At 47.0% G+C, this 6,349-nt stretch overlaps 1 protein-coding gene across 1 annotated transcript in view; it reads right to left on the bottom strand.

Annotated features, from left to right (window-relative positions):
* Positions 1-1,346: 1,346 nt before the first annotated feature.
* Positions 1,347-6,349, bottom strand: part of fhit (fragile histidine triad diadenosine triphosphatase) — a 368,579-nt gene continuing 363,576 nt past the window's right edge. Inside the window, exon 9 of the mRNA XM_083771365.1 lies at positions 1,347-1,842. The gene's annotated coding sequence lies outside the window, so the exon portion shown is untranslated. The remainder of the gene's footprint in view (positions 1,843-6,349) is intronic.

Genomic DNA, 6,349 nt, shown 5'->3' with positions numbered 1-6,349 from the left:
TCAGGACGCCTGTCTCGGCAGCTGCACGGATTGCTGCTTCAGCTGCGATAGCGCCAGATAAGGGTTCGCTGCCGAGGCTGCCCTGCCGTCACCGTCGCATGCACCTAATGTTCCCGGGTGACTGCGTGACTACTGCGAGGGGACAGGGGAGGGCGAAGGAGGGAGCAAGAGGGAGGTAGCAAAAGACAAGAACAGACAAAGAGAGGGGGAGAGGGGTGAGGAGGGCGTAGCTTGTGGGCAGGTGGAGAGAGAGAGGGGGAAAAAGATGGTGTTGAAGACGGATGAGGAAAAGCGAGAACGACTAAGAGACAGAGAAGGGAAGTGGTCGATAAAGGATATGAGGAGGAGGTGGAGGAAGAGGAGGAGGACACAGAAGGAGATGCAGTGAATGCACAAAACAAAAAGAGGGACAGGAATACAGATGAGAGAGAGGTGTGCCATGACTCAGCCATGTCTGATAGATGGCCAAAGTGCACAACATTGTAACTGATTTCAAATGCCAGCACCACAATGAAAAACATGCTCCTTTCTTTGATTGATTGATTGATTGATTGAATACTGTATTAGTCACAAACAGTACAGAGTACAGTCAAACACTTATCTAAAAGGATATCACCAAAAACTGTCTTGTTTCCATTCAAGACCGCATCCTCATTGTTTGCTTACCGGTAAATTATTTCCGGTATGTTATGAAACCCTTATATGGGGGGCATGGTGGCACAGTTGGTAGTGCTGTCGCCTCACAGCTAGAAGGTTCTGGGTTCGATTCCCGCTCGGGACGCTGTGGGTGCTGGTGGCGTGTTTCCTCCTCCGCGTCATCAGTGCCCATACCCGAAGGCAGGGTTGATGAAAGGGCCTTTCTGTGTGGAGTTTGCATGTTCTCCCCGTGTCCCCTAGGGTAGGTACCCTCACAAAAACATGCAGTAATCCTGGTCACTAAACTGCCTCCCCCTGACCAGCCGGGGCGCCTGATGGAGGGTAAAGGAACTGGTTGGAATAACGTGTTCCTTCCACGCGCTACGTCCAACCAGGGAAACTCCCCCCTGTCAGGTGTAAAGGAGCAACTTGGACACTCAGGCATGAAGGAAGCATGAGTTCAAGTCCGTTGCTCTCCCCTTGTCCCCCATATATGGGGACTAGGTTGGTGGAGGGTGTGTAGAGCCCAGGATCACATTAGATGATTGACACAGGGGTGAAAAATGGGTTACAAAATCGTGGGATAAAAATAGAGGCTAGAGTATCACAACATAAATGAAAATGGGATACAAAGCATTAAAAGGTGCAAATAAACTGAGACAACACAGATTTAGAGGCAAAAAGTACCTTATGCGCTTTTAGTGGTTTAAAGCAGGATACTATTTACAGTGTTTACAAAATGGTCAGAAGTTTCAAAACAAAAGTATGCCACTTTGCCAAAATAACAAACTAAGCAGCTAAGGCGAACACAATACTGTCTAACTGACTGACATGAAAACAAAAGCCTGACTGCCTAGCTACACTGTCCAATGAGGATAAATACAAAAGTGGCAACCATCCCTTACCTAGTGTGGTTTAACATAGATTCAGCCTACGTGTGGTCTATGTATAGGGGCCCCTGTCTTACCTGTCCCAAGGCAGGGCATACACACTAGATATAGTAGGAGAACAACAACAGCAAGGTTTCTTGGTCTGTAGGTTAATAAACAAACTGGTGTTGGTGAAGAGAGTTCATGCACTGAGCCCAACACAGCCCTTTTATAGGGCACAGGTGAGTATGATTGGTTGAAGGCGGAGCCAGGGAATCAGAGGCTGGCCAATGAGGGCTGCTGGAGTCAGCCACACTGGTGGTTATGGACCTCAGACCTGTAGAGAATGAAAGAGGGGAGAGGGAAGGAGAGACAGGGGAGGAAGAGAACCTCACTAGTCATTTGCGTCCATGGCTTATACACTCGTATATTCAGTACAGTATGTGCGCGCACAAACACGCACATACTCACATGCACATATGGCGGAAATAACTGAACATTCATATGTAGAGTAGCCACTCTATACAAGCTTACATGATGGCGTGTTGTGCAACATGTGGATTGGATATTTTCATTGAAGAGATTCGTTGTAGACTAGAGGATAAAAATGAGTGTGCCAATAAGGCGAGGATAGAGCCCTATAGAAACCGGTCAATGAAGTATATATATAGGGTTCGGGGAAAACTAAAATAGCCCCCTGTATCAATAAAGACAGGAAAATGCTCCCATTAAGGGTTTCCTCGTCTTTCTATGCTTGCGGGTGGATGCATTTGGTCTTCCTATAAGAACAAAGGGAAACACACACACACACACACACACACACACACACACACACACACACACACACACACACACACACACACACACACACACACACACACACACACACACACACACACACACACACACACACACACACCTCTCTCTCTGATCCATGGATCATTGTGATCGAGCTCTTGGCTATTCACCATGTTTGTCAGAGTGTGTGTGTGTGTGTGTGTGTGTGTGTGTGTGTGTGTGTGTGTGTGTGTGTGTGTGTGTGTGTGTGTGTGTGTGTGCTGCATGAGAGATGAGATGGGTGTCTAGAGAGCATTTGGCCATATAGCTAGAAGTAGCAGTGTCTTTATCTACGTCTGTCTCTCTCTCTACACAGCAAGCCCCTCTTCTTGTATACCTTCTCTCTTTCACCCTCAGTCAGCCGTGGATCGGAGAGCCGGCCCGTTGGTGGCCCTACACTGATTCCCCCGGTGATTTCACAAGATTTATGCCCACTAAATGCCTAAGCACCCCCACCTCTCTCACCATTTGGACCAAACACACACTCTGCTATTCCTCATGCCTCGTACCCCAAAGCGTCACTATATCAGCTTATACCTTACCTATGTGCTGACAAAAAAAAATAGTGTGTGTGTGTGTGTGTGTGTGTGTGCGTGTGTGTGTGTGTGTGTGTGTGTGTGTGTGTGTGTGTGTGTGTGTGTGTGTGTGTGTGTGTGTGTGTGTGTGTGTGTGTGTGTGTGTGTGTGTGTGCGTGCGTGTGTGCGTGCGTGCGTGCGTGCGTGTGCGCTTGAACGGAGCGCCACAGAGGCAGGCACCTCGACATTGATGGATGGGAGCCGGCCGCTCTCTCCTTGCTGCTCACTTGCTGACTGAGCCCTATGCCTTATTCATGAGATTTGGGGCAGGAAAGAGATGCCAAAAGGTTTAAGAATATATTAAGGAACTCTCTGAGATGTCAACCGACTTGTCAGGTAGTGTTAAGCAAAGAGTCTGAGGCTTCTACTTCTAAGGCTGTGGCAGATGGGAAAAGCCCCCACCCGCAACGCACGCACGCACGCACGCACGCACACACGCACACACACGCACGCACGCACGCACACACACACACACACACACACACACACACACACACACACACACGCACACGCACACCTCTTGTAACTAGAAACTGCACATGGAACAAAGCAGACTACAAAGAGGCCCCAGATATAATGTACAGCTCCTCAGCAAGAGGACTCAGGATGCCCTTTATAGGATTCCTGTTCTGTAAACGTTATATGCAACTCGCTGTTGTGCCAATAATCACGATAAAGGACACCCTCTCGTGTAATATTGCTTAAATAAAGTTATAAAGTTATCTGAAAGTGACATAGCTCTTTAAGTAAACCGTATTCCTTCTGTACAGTACAGGAATGGTGCTGCCATGATGTCACTGTTGTTCGAGGAGCATTCACTGCTATTGACAGGAGGAGAGGAGGTTTATATTTTCACTTTGGGAGTTTGTGACATGAAAAAGGTTTTAAGATCTCCTGACTCAGCGGAATTGACTTACGGCAATATTCCACTTGCACACAATGAAAAAGAAAGCTGACAATGTATAGTGTTATAAATAATGGCCACTGGTTTTATACCTTATAGTTTGCAGTGTTGGAGAACTGGTGGTTTCCATGTGGAGTCGTAAAACACCACAACTCCAAAACTCCACTTGTGTATACACTCTCCACGTGTGCGTGCCCGTGCGTGTGTGCGTGCGCGCGCGCGTGTGTATAGAATTTATGTCGGGGAGGGGAGGCGGGGACACTACCGGCGCAAAAGTGTAACTTTCTTGTGTTGCCAGAAGCACCTTGCTACACGCTGTGCGGTTTTGTATACATGCATCTACTCTGGAACCCAGCCTTTAGTGCATCTACTCTGGAACCCAGCCTTTAGTGGATAGATGACAACAAGAAAGGGTTGAAAAAGAGTAAGATGAGCAGGTGCTCGGAAAAATCTGACGCAGGGATAAATAAACATGTCGGCGGTGTCGCCACAACCACAAGCAGCTCACCGCCGTGGTCTCTGCAGCCTCCTCCCATGGTAATGTGTTGTGGCAGACACCTGTCACTTGAGAGGATGCTTGAACGGTGACGAGTGCTCAGAGAGTATAGAACGAAGACACCAGTTCAGAGACATTTGTGTGTTTAGGATATGAAAAAAGAAATTCTCCACCAATTCTTTTGAAAGGTGGCTTCAAATGATAGAAAAAGAGATTTGACATGGCCATGAATTTGCCTGTCAGTGCCTGGAAGGCTATAAGCTTGGCACTGCCCGAAGAGAAACTCCTAAGGCAGTATAGCTGTTGCCAGTGAACAGATATAAGCTGAGCTCCCTCAAAGAAAAGTGTACTTCCTTTATGAAAATGTTAAAATATAAGAAATATGCAATTTTGAGTTTTGCATTTTGATTATCCTCATGTGTGATCAAATACTGGCCTAGCAATACTGCCAGCAGTATCTCATCTTTCTCATTTGATGTCAGCCACACCCCCTGACTGAAGTGCCCTGAAGGTTAGATTAGATTTTGTGCCCTCCCTGTTCAAGCCAAGGGTGCCCGGCGGGAACGCCACTGTGGGGTCCTCTGCCAAGCTGAGCTGCATTCGTGTGCTTTCCATCATTAATTAGGTGGCTAATAACAAGATTAAAGAGCCCCCATTAAGGGGAATAAGGCACACATGTTTGTTAATTACTGTGCTAATGACCTTCTTGCAGTGGTTATCTTGACGGTGTCTCTGGGTATATGGACCAGGAGGATGTCATTGGAGACTCCTAACTGTTGGAAAGCAACAGTTTGCCACAGAGATGGAACATCATGCATTGTAAATACAATACAAGTGTTGCATTGCTTTCCCCCCCCCTCTTTTTACATCATTACTATACTTTTGTGAGAATTCGGGGAGGTACAGATGTCAGCCAAACTCTGAAAACTCACACCTCACCTTAATACACCAGTAAGACGCCCTGAGGGCAGGCGGCAGACTGCTGGGCGAGCGCTAGCACTTTGGCATGGGGGGGCACTCAGATCAACATAATGGAATGAATTCTGTACTGGCTAAAAATGGAGCGTGTCTGGAGTGTACAGGGTTTGATGAGGTCAGATAAACATAGGAATGTCAGAACAGGGAGGGCGGGTGAGGAAGGATCAACATATGGAATGTCAGAACAGGTCAGCTCCAACTATGGAGATCTAAGGGTTTGAATGTTTGAGGTCAGATGTAGAGTTGCTGGCCGGCTCCATATATGCAGATTTAGGTGATGATCCAGTCTTCTCCATGTATGGTTATCCAGGGTTAGATGAGGTCAGTGTTGTGATCTTCATACAGTATATGGAGATGGCCATATATGGTGGCGTGATGTCACAAGACGTGACCATAGGCGCGATGTCACGAGGTGTGACCATATATGGAGGCGTGGGTGACTAACGGACGGGAGATGCTTCTGTGTTTTCATAGTAAATACGACCTATACGGTCCGTGGATTATTATGCACATTGCGTCCACACAAATGAGAACGTTGACCTCCACATTAATCATTTTGAATACTATACCGCTGTGACCTTTACGCACCGGCACCACTCTGGGACCATGCAAGTCGGGACTCAGGATCAATCTAAGTCAGGAACGATGCAAGTTGGCCTAGTTAGTTATGCAATACCTGTTGTACTGTACTGTACTGTACTGTATGTATTGTCAGAGTACGCCCGTTACAGTACGTTAACAGCGGGCGACAGCCTGGAGTATTGTCCAGAAGTGCGTTATTTTGTCTATGGGACCCAGCAACTTCTGGCAATAGCAGGGTGAATAGTTGAAAAGTGGGCGGAGGAACTTCGTTCAAAAACATGAACATATTTTGATAGCCAATCAAATTCATGTGTTGCTTTGTTTACCCTCCATACCACCTATATGAAGACATAGGTAATGACAACAGGAACGCCCATTAGGAGATTCTGTTGAGTTTCACAGCTGTAATAGCGTGTTGTACCAGAAATATAGAAGTGAAGAATATACTGACGGAGGAATAACACTTGGAGTA

This window comes from Protomyctophum parallelum, assembly GCF_964188405.1.
Source record: "Protomyctophum parallelum genome assembly, chromosome: 8".
Taxonomy (NCBI): domain Eukaryota; kingdom Metazoa; phylum Chordata; class Actinopteri; order Myctophiformes; family Myctophidae; genus Protomyctophum; species Protomyctophum parallelum.
The sequence above is the reverse complement of the archived record's forward strand: the minus strand, read 5'-3'. Positions and strand labels throughout refer to the sequence as shown.